This window comes from Arvicola amphibius, chromosome 6, assembly GCF_903992535.2.
Source record: "Arvicola amphibius chromosome 6, mArvAmp1.2, whole genome shotgun sequence".
Lineage (NCBI taxonomy): Eukaryota > Metazoa > Chordata > Mammalia > Rodentia > Cricetidae > Arvicola > Arvicola amphibius.
The window spans coordinates 35,260,707-35,272,803 of NC_052052.2; positions in this window are offsets into that span (position 1 = coordinate 35,260,707).

Consider the following 12,097-nt stretch of genomic DNA (forward strand, 5'->3'; position numbering starts at 1 on the left):
GGTGCAGTCAGTCCTGGGTCACAGGCTCCCCTCACTCTCATGAATCCTTTCTACCTCCTTTATAAATCATTTACAGACTGTGTGTCTATCAGTAGGAAGGCAGAGGTTGCTCTCACAGTGCATTAGGTCAATTAATGTAAATGATTTACCTTGAGCTGCAGAGAAATGATTTGTCAGCTGTCAGTGTCTAAGGGCCAGACCTGCACCCACTTTCTTCTCTTTGTGTTATCAAAAACAGTCCTTTGTTTTCTATTTTATTTTTCTTTTTACCACCATATTTTTCTGTATACATTTATAGGGTACAGTGTGATATTTCAACATATAGATGATACACATATTAGTTAGGCACAGTAATTGGGAGGATGGGAGAGGGCTGAAGAGGAGAGAGGAGGAGGGGGGACAGAGAAAATGTATAGAGCAATAAAAACAATAAATAAATAAGCAGCAAAGTTCTTGTATAAAAATAACTATCTGGTGAAGCAGTGTTTGACATGTGGTCTCCATAAACTGAGTTTTTCCCCAGGTTTCACATCTTAATTCTGTGTCTTCACTTTTTGCTCTTGAGAGTTCCTTGAGTTCCCACAGCAAACCCACCACCTATATAGTTTCCCCTGAATTGTCCATGTTAGGTGGATTGTGAGTGGTTGCTAGTTCATACTGCAGAGCATCCAGACAGTGCTGCCCTTCTCCCTCTAGGCCTCATGGGCAGTCCACGCCTTGTGATGCCAAAGGCTCTGGTGAATGTCTTACATCGTTCCTGGGCCATTGATCTGCTGCCTAGAAGGGGTTGAGTCTCCTAAATGGATGCAGAGCACATCTTCCAGCTCCAGTTTCTTTTGACTGTATAAATCTGAGCATTACCTCAGGGGATGTTCCATGAACATGTCAACACACAAATGCATGCATGCACGCATGCATGAGCACACACATAGTGGTTTTTTTTTTTTTTTTGCTATGTTAACCATTATATCTTCCAGGGTCACCATTTTTCAGACGCTAGCCTCGACAAAAGTACCCTCTTCCAGAGTGGAGACGTGGGAATTTAGAAATATAGTAAAGAATATAAAGATGTGAAAGAAAATAATAAAATGCAGAAACATATAAGATAGTTTCAGGAGGGAATTTCAGTGACTACTGAAAATTCCCCTGCGTTTTATTTTCCAACAGCTTAATATACCCCTGATTTCAAAAGGTAGGAGTAGAACAGAAGGACTGCATTAGCATACAGATTGAAAGTCACGGGGTACATTCATTTCTCATGCCCTAGACCAATCTCTCTGTAGGCAAACCACTCCTTGGGTGGAATCCCAAGTTATTTCCATAAAGGGAACTGGAATGTAGTTGGGTCCTTAGATCCAACTTTTTATTTTAGGTAGGAACCAACTACTTCCCTTTTTCAGGAGTGTGAGGTCTGACAACCAGCCACACCTGTTGTTGCCTTCAGAGAGCAGAACTCTGATTTACCACTAGGTGGGACCTTTGTTTGAGTTAGAAGCAGGATAACCTTGAATGAACTAAAAGCAAGTCCCAAACTCTCTGACCTTTGGCCCCTTTGGGCCTCCACAATCATTGATGTTTATGATTTTATTATTTCTACTGCTTCAGTTAGGTCTGGGCTCATTTCTGTGGGGTCACAGACAACATGAACCTGGTTTTCCTTGACATCATGTTTTTCTGATTGTGGACTCTTTCTGATGATTTTTTTTTTTTTTGTCATAATGACCCAGGGAGCCAGGCTAGGCAGGGTCATGGGTACCTTTTCAGCACCATGAACTTCAGATCTTCCTTCCTCATCCCTGTCTTGTGTTGTTTTTCTGGAACCAGTGGGTTTCTTTCCATTCTTCCACACCATCTCATGAGGTTTTTTGGACAACGTATAGTTGAATTTCACTTTTAAAATCTATTCAGCCAACATAATTTTTTAATTGGAAATTTTAATCCTTTTCTGAAATGTTTCTGTTCTGGGCTCTAACACTAGTCTACTACAGCCTTGTGACTTGGCTTATGTCTTTTGTTTTTAGAATTTCTTGTCTTGGACTTTTGAAAGCTTGAATATAGCATATCTTTGACAAGACCATATCAATTTAATCTAAACAGTCTTTTAATTTATTATACTTAAATGGCAATGTATTTCTCAACATTTGGAAGGCTTTAAGCTGTTATTTAACTAGACCTATTTATTTATCTATTTATTTATTTGTATGTGTGTGGCACATGCATGTCATTATGTGTGTGTAGGTCAGAGCACAACTTGAAGGGTCAGTTCTCTCCTATTAGGTGGGTTCCAGAGATGAAACTCATGCCATCAACTTGGAATCAGGAACCTCTAACCACTAAGCCACCTCACCAGCCCCCATGAAGTAGGACTCCTACAATGCACATATTTTTATCCATAGAGTCTTATTTACCTTATATACTTTATTCTTTGTCTTTTCCTCTCTCTTTCTCTCCCTCCCTCTCTCCCCTCCCTCTCTCTCTCTCTCTCTCTCTCTCTCTCTCTCTCTCTCTCTCTGTCTGTCTCTCTCTCCCTCCCTCCTTCTCTCTGTCTGTCTAGCTCTGAATTCTTCCTTCTGCATGATGTAATCTGCTATTGAAACTCTCAGTAGTATTTTTATTTCATTCCTTGAGTTCTCTGTGGTGTTTTATTTAAAAAATCATTTTCATTTTACATACCAACCCCAGTTCTCCTCTCTCCCCTTCTCTCACTATCCCACCTGTCTCCCATCTCACCCCCCATCTACCCCTCAGAGTGGGTAAGGCCTCACTTGGGGAGTCAAGAAGTCTGGCATATCCAGTTGACGCTGGAACAATCCCATCCCCCCAACCCGTCCCCCTGTATCCAGGCTGTTTGGTTCATTTTATGATCTGTATTTCTTTTTATATTTTCCCGTTCAGTGATGGATTTTTTGGCATTTTTTCCTTTGTTCTGGTTTTTTTTTTTTTGTTTTTTCGAGACAGGGTTTCTCTGCAGCTTTAGAGCCTGTCCTGGAGCTAGCTCTTGTAGACCAGGCTGGTCTCGAACTCACAGAGATCCGCCTGCCTCTGCCTCCCGAGTGCTGGGATTAAAGGCGTGCGCCACCACTGCCCGGCTTTGTTCTGTTTTTTTGAGACAGGGTTTCTCTATGTTACTTTGGAGCCTGTCCTCAAACTAGGTCTTGTAGACCAGGCTGGCCTCGAACTCACAGAGATCCACCTGCTTCTCCCTCCTGAGAACTGGGATTAATGGCATGGGCCACCACCTCATGGCTCTTTTTTTTCTAAAGTCTGAATTCTTCCATATCTTTTCAAATTTCCTTAGACTCATCATTTTGTGTTTTTTCTTAAGGCATTCCATTGATTTCTTTTGTAATAATTGCTGTAAAATATTCTTTATTATGTTAGCTTTGTCTTCATTGTCATTGCTGTGTGTGGTTGACCACTTGCCTCTGCTGCTTTGGTAGAAGAGTGTTTTTTTTTTTTTTCAAGAGACTCTCTTCTGTAAAGGCACCCAGGTAATGCAAACCTTTACTGCCAGCACTCAGGAGGCATAGGGTAGCAACACTGGTTTTAGTTCTACCATTATAGTCTCGATGATGCTTCTTCACTTACTATATCAATATTGAAGATACCTGTGTGTGTGTGTGTGTGTGTGTGTGTGTGTGTGTGTGTGTGTGTGTTTCAGTGGTCTACCCACAGGTATTTGTGGGCTCTTCCTGACAGGTCCCCTTAGGAAGTTAATCTCTCCATAGCTGTGAAGACAAAGCATGTTGTTATGTCTGAAGATGGGGAGGTCACATTTTAGTTTCTGTTGTTTACACCAGGTAGGGCTGATATGATAGACCCGGGAAAGCAAGGCATGAATGACACCGCACTGGAAGGGAGGATGCTAGTCAGTTTCTGAGAGCCTCAAGAGATGAGGCTGCTGAAAGATCACAAAGGCACATCATGGGGTGCATAGTAGTGGAAAAGGCCGTGTATCAGTGTCTGGGGGCTGTGTGCATCAGGACCCTCTGGAGGTTTTTCCAGACAAGGTTTCTCTGTGTAGTCCTTGACACTCTGGAGCTCTCTTTGTAGACCAGGCTGGTCTCATGTAGATCCACTTGCCTGTGCCTCCCAAGTGCTGGCACTAAAGGTTTGCATTACCTTGTCCAATCTCTGCACACTGACCAGAGGAGCCTTTGCTGTTCCTCTGAGCCTCACCCCAGGAAAGTGAAGCTTTGCCATCTTCCTACAGGTTTGAGGCTAGGCTCCTTGACATGCCATGCCTGTGTCAACAACACACATTCACTCCAGGCTTCTTCTGTTCGGGGCTTTTTCCACTCCCCACAGTTGGCTGAGGACCATGCAGGGGCTAAAGTACAATAGCAGGCTCAGCTAGGAGACCAATTAATGTTCATTGGCTGCACACTGTTTCTTCATGGGGACTTTACTCACTGAATTGATCAGGGCTGGCTGCCCAGGTACTCCCTAGGGCTTCTGGTGAGAGGAAAGGGCCTCTAAGCTGTTTCCTATGGCCTTGGTAAGGCAGGCTACTTTGTGGAAATTTAGGAAGTTGATTGGTGCTGATTGGCTACATTGTGGGATTCTTGGGGAAATGGCGGAGCTCAAGATGCTGTCCTGCAGGAGAAGGCTGAGTAGTGGCTGTGCCCAAGTTAATGCTGTAGTGTGAGATTACCCTAGAGCGCTGCGAACTGGGCTCTGGCTTCTCTAAGAGCGAGTGTTTCAGATGCTTGTGTGTTGAACAGGAACTGCTCAATGCATTCACTTTGGCGTGAAGCTTAGGTTTGATCTCCTGTGAGGAACTACAACAGTAGATATTGTGTCCTCCAATTCTGTCTTTACAGCAACATCTTGGGACTCTGGGGTCTGTGAGATGTTTGTTTGTACCTTCATGCATGATTCCACTGGAATAGAGCTTGATTTACTTAATTTTGGCCCTTGGAAAACACAGCAGATACATCTAGTCAGCTGTTTTGCTGGTGATTTTCCCCTGAGCACTTACTGTGTGCCAGGCAGGATGGTAGGGAGTGTGCACATAACAAGAAAAAGAGACACTAATCTTGGCTTAAAAGACCTCAGTATTGTTTATCAGATTTTCAGTACGTATACTTACTGTTGTCTGAGGTTTTCTATCATAACACATTGCACAGATGTTTAACCTTAAAGAAATCACACATATGATTGACCTATTATCTCAGACTTCTTATTAACTCTTATAACTTATATTAGCCCATTATTCTTGTCTATGTTAGCCATGTGGCTTGGCACCTTTTTTGGTGAGGCAGTCACATCTTGCTTCCTCTGAGGCTAGATGACAACTGAAGACTGTGCTTCCCTGTTCCCAGAATTCTCATTGCCCCACCTCTACTTCCTTCCTGGTTACTGGCCAATCAGCATTTATTTAAAGTATAAGTGACAGAGTACAGACCATTGTCCCGCAGCACCCCCTCTTTTTAAAAGAAAACAATTACTCTGAATATAATATCTTTTGTTTAGCTTTTCTCCTATTATCCATAACAACTTGTAACCAATATTCTAATCAAAGAAAAATATCCATAGTCCATTATTTTGGGAATGTGGGTGTAGATTTTTAGGCTACTTCCTGCTGTTTGGAGGCCTAAAGAAAATTTAGAATAATGATCAAGTCATGACTGGAGTATCCCATGAGGCTTGATCATTTCAGATAGCAGCCTTAAATCTGTTCTGGATGTATAATTCAGACATCTGGGCTATATGTTCCTACTGGAGATTTCTCAGGTGGTCTTCCTTGATCAAACCTGATTTTTCTTAACTCAGAATGAATCTACAGTCTCTCATTTCCTGTGGAAACAAAAGCAAAACCTCTTCTCCAAAGTAACATACATTTTGACTTCAATTTTGAAGTCAAGGTATTTTCAAAATACCTATCTTGTATTAATTCATCAGCATTTAGAAACAAATATCCTTTTGTAGCTGTTGCTCTTTCCTCAACATTCAAACAATTCAAAGAGTACAATATAACATACAGTATTCAGACTTTCTGTATATTTTTCATGTTTATGTGGCTTTATTTTAACTTTTATTTCTTTTATTTTTTAATTTTTGCATTTTTAAAACAGGGTTTCTCTCTGTATCTTTGTCCTGGAACTCACTCTTTAGACCAGGGTGTTCTTGAACTCATAGAGACCTGCCTGCCTCTGCTTCCCAAGTGCTGGGATTAAAGGTGTGTGCTACAACACCTTGAATTGACAGAGTTCTGTCTGCCTCTGCCTCCCAAATGTTGGGATTAAAGCTGTGTGCCACCACACCTTGAACTCACAGAAGTCTGCCTGTCTCTGTCTCTGAAGTGTTGGGATTAAATCTGTGTGCCACCACACCCAACTATTCTCTTTCTTTATTTTAAGGACTATATCCTATTTTTCTTTTTTTCTAAAACCTACATATATTTTTCCTCATTTTTTTTATTAAAAATTTCCATCTCCTCCCTTCCTCCTCCCCTTTCCCTCCTCCCTTCCACCCATACCCCCACCCCCTCCCTCTCCAGGCCAAAGAGCCATCAGGGTTCCCTTCACTATGTTAAGTCCAAGGTCCTCCCAGCTCCCCCTAAGTCCAGGAAGGTGAGCAACCAAACTGACAAGGCTCACAGTGAGCCCATCCATGCTGTAGTGTTCAAGCTCATCGCCATTGTTTTAAACACACTGTAAAGCATTTAGAGGTTTTCTTCACCTGAAACTCTCTTTACTATATATCTCTCTTTTTCTGACCATATGAGTATTTGATTTGCTAAGTGGTATGGCTAGGATTAAAGCCATGGCTTTGATGGCTGGATCCACCCATTCCTTAGCTTTCTGAGATTCCTCGTGGTGGAGGTACCAGTTGGAGCCATGTTTATTGCGTTTCAAGGTCTGTGCCGCTAACAAATAAGCATGCTGTAGGTTATTTATAAACACCATTTAAGTGATTTGTGTCAGAGTCTCTTAAAAAAGGCTGCAAAGTTTTTGCAGCTAAAGCTGAGTCAGGAAGCCTCTCTAAAATGAGAGCGTTTGCCCATAGCAAACAGAGCTCACCCAAGAAATTGCTGTTATCCATAAGCCATGCTTAACACCATTACTTTATGTCTAGAATTACTTCCCAATCTCTCTCAGGCTTTATGTGGATGCAGTTGTCCACACATTGGGCACCATTCTGTTGTCTGAGGTGTTCTATCCCAACAGGACCCACAGCTGTTTAGCCTTAAAGAAATCACGCAGAGGTCTACATTAGTTATAAACTGATTGACCTAGTAGCTCAGAGGTTAGTTTACCCCTGCCCTTATTTTAGTGATGAGAAACTGATAACAGAGAGGCAAAATGATATTGCAAAGAGGAAATCAATCATTGAGAGTCCATGGTGGTACTGGTCAAATCCCTATTGGACTACAAGACTCCCTCCCCAGAAGATGCTGTCATGCTCCCAAGTGTTTTCTCCTTTGCCTTTCCTAACAACAAGGGATTTCTCAACCCACAGGTCCAAAGGTCCTTTCTTTCTCCCATAAATCTCATGCTATGTCAAAAACTAGAGCAAAGGGGAATGCAACAGTTTACACTCCCATCTCACTGAACTTTATCCCAGTTTCATGACTGCTCTTTGTATACACATAGTGCTCTTCCCCTCTGACCTTGGACTCTTGGATGGTGACCTTTTCTCTCTTTTGCTCAAGAACCTATATTTCACCCCTAAAATGAGGGAATAGATTAAAAAGTTTTGGAGTTCAAACCAGACTCTCAGTTACAGTTGTCTTTTTTCTTTAAAATTATTAATGAGTCTTTGAAAATTTTATATAATGTAATTTGATTACATTCATTCCCTCTCCCAATTCCTCCCAGATCTGTGCCCCACTTCTCTAATACTCCTCTCTGTGTCTTCTTCCAACACACCAAAAATGTCAAGTTCCATTTGTGCTGCCCATGTACTCCTGGGTGTGTGGCCATTCACTGCAGCACGGTTGATCTCCTAGGGTTTGACACTGTTCTCTACATCTTTGCCAGAATTTGTTGTCAGTTGTATTCTTGATCTTAGCCATTCTGTCTGGCATTAGATGAGTCTCAAAGTTAGCATTTCCCTAATTGTTTGGAATGTGGAACACTCTTAAAAGACATTTTCTGGAAGTTTTATCTCTACTTTTGAGAACTCACTTTTGAGATCCATAGCATATTCCTAGATTATTTTTTAGCTTATGATTACATCATTTCCTCCTTTTGTTCCTTTTCTTTGTCTTTCCCATAAATCCCCTTTCTCTCTTGCATCACATTCATTTCCTCTTTTCTTTTATTTGTTGTTACACACACATACATACTACATTTATATGTATATGCATGTGGGTGTAATCATAAATACATAAATCGTAGCTGATCAATCCATATGATATCAGTTGTGTGAATGTTTGGGGGCTGATTATTTGGTATTTGATTCTTAGTTGATGTACTCTTCTCTGTCCTCAGCATTCCTTAGTGGCCTGTAGTTCTGTACATAGGGTTGAGTCCTACCGAACATCCCCTTTCCACATTACCAAGTCTTTTTGTGTTATCCTTGGAGGAGAATGTTCTACTATCAATTTTCTAAACAAAAGTAATTCCTAACTGTATTTTAAATACTCATCCTTATAACCATAGACAAATTTCTATCCCATCCCTTAGCAAATCTTCCTTCTCCCCCTCTCATCTTTTTCCATCTTTTGTTTTTCTCTTTCATTCTCTTCACCTCCTCCTTCTTTTGGTTTTTCTTTTCCTCCTCATCTTCTTCTTCTCTAACAGACAGATACTCTGCTAAAAATACAGGGACTAAGGGATCATGGGGTTCTTAGCCCCCATTAGCACATCTACAACTCAAACCTAAGTCTTAGGGAACATCATAGAAGTGGTCATGGAGAAAACAGTGTAAGAGTCAGAAGACCAGATGCCTGCTGTTAGGGAGGGTCTTCTAGATATGGCAGGAAAGTTGTATCCATGAAACCTCAAATACACAGTTACCCAAACACGACCTGCATAATCACAACACCAGTCAATATGTCAACATGGATGTGGAAAATGCCACAAGAATTCATCACTAGCTGAAGAGCTTGAGGCTTTGTGTGCAGAACCCTGGGCCCAAGAACCAGCCTCGCAGAGTATGAGTAAACCTTCCTCTGTGCCCACTTTCTCTTCTGTAAAGTAGGTCCAATTGTGTAAAGAGAGTACAAAGTTCATTTTTTTTCTCCTGGATCTCAGGGTGGTTATGTCGATTCAGCTTCCTATGGATTAAAGTAGCAAGAACTATTATTTTGTCTTTCAAAAGAATCCAACATGGTATTCCTTTGAAGCAGCTATTTAGACAGCCAGACTTTTGTTTTGACCATTAGTGCAGTAGAACCAAGGGGTGGCTAATCACAGTTGCTGTATTGTTCTCAGGGAAGGGGTTCTTTTAACTTGAAATTTTTCTTTATCTTCTGTTAAAACCATATCAAACCATTCTACTATGGTACTACTTAACAAGTACATTGTAACTATGACCATAAAAATGAAAACAGAGTGGGAAAGATGCTTTTCATAGTTGTTGTCAGAATTAAAAACAGAGAATAATCATTAGGATTTTCACGCACCCTGTGCCTACTCTGACTGCACCCTGGATAACTCCAGGAGATGATTCCCATAGACTATGATGCAGCACATGTACAGTGTGTCTGCTGTGTATCGTGGCTTCATAAAAATGGTCAGACCTGAGCCTGACATGTAGTAGGCATCAAATGAAGGTTATCTCATTATTATTCATAGCATAATAATTTCCTGAGAGCTAGTCAATTGACAGTTAAAGGCTACAATAAACAGCTGCTGCCTATATGACTTCACAGTGGCCCGGGTTCACTGTTCTCATTTCCATTCCACAGATGTCTGGGTTAGACACTGTTCTCAGTACCTGGCTACTGGAGCTGTTGATCATTATGTTTAAAATACATTGAATGTGACCAAGAGCTCAGAGTCACTGTCAGTGCACAGACAGAAGCTTGTGTCCCCGATAGGGGGACATCAGGGAATTCAGGCCTAATGTGGAGGTGAGCCTGGCTGCCCCATGACCCCTTGTCATCAGCCTCTTTTCTTCTTATAGGCAGCCTGATCTCTATGCACATCTATGCCCTCCACAGGAACAGTGCTGTGTGGCCTGACCCAGAGGTATTGCACCTCTGGGCTTGGAGGGCAGACAGGGTGTGGGCTGTGGGGTTACTTCTGGCAGGATTAGGTGAGTATTTAAGAAATATCCTATCTTGTAGGTCTTTGACCCATTTTGCTTTTCTCCTGAGGATGTGACAGGACTCCACCCCTTTGCCTATATGCCTTTTTCTGCAGGGGCCCAGGTAGGGAGAGGGACAACATTCTCAGACCTTCAAGACTGAGAGTGCAAAATTAAAGGCCATCATTGGGGAGGCATCGTTATGGAGTGCTCTGTGACAATGGGGGCTTTGGGCATTTTTCTTATTCCTGGGAAATGGGTGGGGTAGTGTTCCAATATGTGAGAGAGTGCAAGCCAAAACTCCCCGTGGGACAATACCCAGTAGGGCCCTCACCATGATTCTAAGATTTGCTCTTTAATCCCAGGTTAACAAATCAATCATTCATTATACTGAATTAAAAAATAGTTACTATGTCTTTTGTGGGTCTCTAAGAACACTGGGTAGGCAACAGTTCAATGCCTCTTTTTGCTCCCTGTTGCAGGAACTGCACTGGGCAGCAGTTTGCCATGAGCGAGATGAAGGTGGTCACAGCCCTGTGTTTGCTGCGCTTTGAATTCTCTCTGAATCCCTCAAAGCTGTTCACTAATATTCCCCAGCTGGTCCTCTGCTCTAAAAAGGGCATCCACCTCCACCTGAACACACTGGTCTCTGGGAAACAGGTCTTTGGAGATCATGGCTTGGATAGCACAGGCTGTGGCTTTTCCAGGGACATTGCTCTCCTAGATTGAATGTGGAGTCATCATGAATCCCTGCTTTTGGGGGACTTATAGATGTGAAAGCATTGGCAATGACAGTCTCATGGAAGGCAGTCCCTTGTAAACACGTGTATCTAATGACTCAATGCCTGGACTCTGGAGTTCTTTTCTTCATTCTACAAACATTTTTTTTGAATATCTGGCTGTCTCTAGAAACTTAATTTCTTTCTCATTACTCTATGTCTTTCTAAACCAAACAAGCAAAAATTCAGAACCATACAGTCCAGGCCTTGAAAAACCTTAGTGAAGACAATGGCAATTGTCTTGAGATTTGTGGAGGAGGGATATGAAGGAGGGATGGCTGGATAGAATGTGGGCCTTCATTGATGTGCATGTCTTTAACTGCCTTTGTGGGTATCTGAAATATAATGAAAAAGAAGAAAAGCTGATTCAACGGAATCTGTACAAAATAAAGAATAATTGTAAAAGCAGACTCCCTCCACCAAAGTGACAGACCATGAGCGGTGTCTCTACTGGTGTGAGGACTTCCTTAGGACGTCTCTGTGGGACTCTTGTCCTTCCTAACTGGTGTCTCATAGTCACACAGTGCTCTGGCCTTCACAGTATTGCTAGGGAAGGAGCTGCAGTAGCATTAAGGTGAGATCCTGGGAGAACGGGAACTCTTTTCCACAAGGCATGACTGTGCAAAGAAGGACTTTTGGGGTAGAGGTCAGGGTGGGGCCCACGTGATAACTGAGTGTCTGTCCCTGGCAGTCCTTGCACCAGAAGCTTGATAGCTATGGGTACCAGTATCTCCAGGATTCAAGGTCTAAGGTCAGTAGGAGGTTCCAATCCCTGAGTTAACCCCAGTGGGGTAGAGGTCAGGGTGGAGCCCACATGATGACTGATTGGTATTTCCCTGGGAGTTGAAGGTCTAAGGTCAGTAAGAGGTTCCAGTCAAGGAATTAGCCCCATAGGGAAGGGACAACACTAGAAACTAGGATCACAGGCAGGAGCTAGGAATTCTGTCCCTGGGACTTGGTGAAGTTTCTAGGGCACCCAAACTCAACAGGGATGCAGATGGGTTTTTTGAATGACCCATTCATGGTATTAGCCTAAGGCCCTCAGAAAACACAGATTATTTTTACATTACTATTCATAACAGTAGCAATAATACAGGTATAAAGTTACAAATTACAGC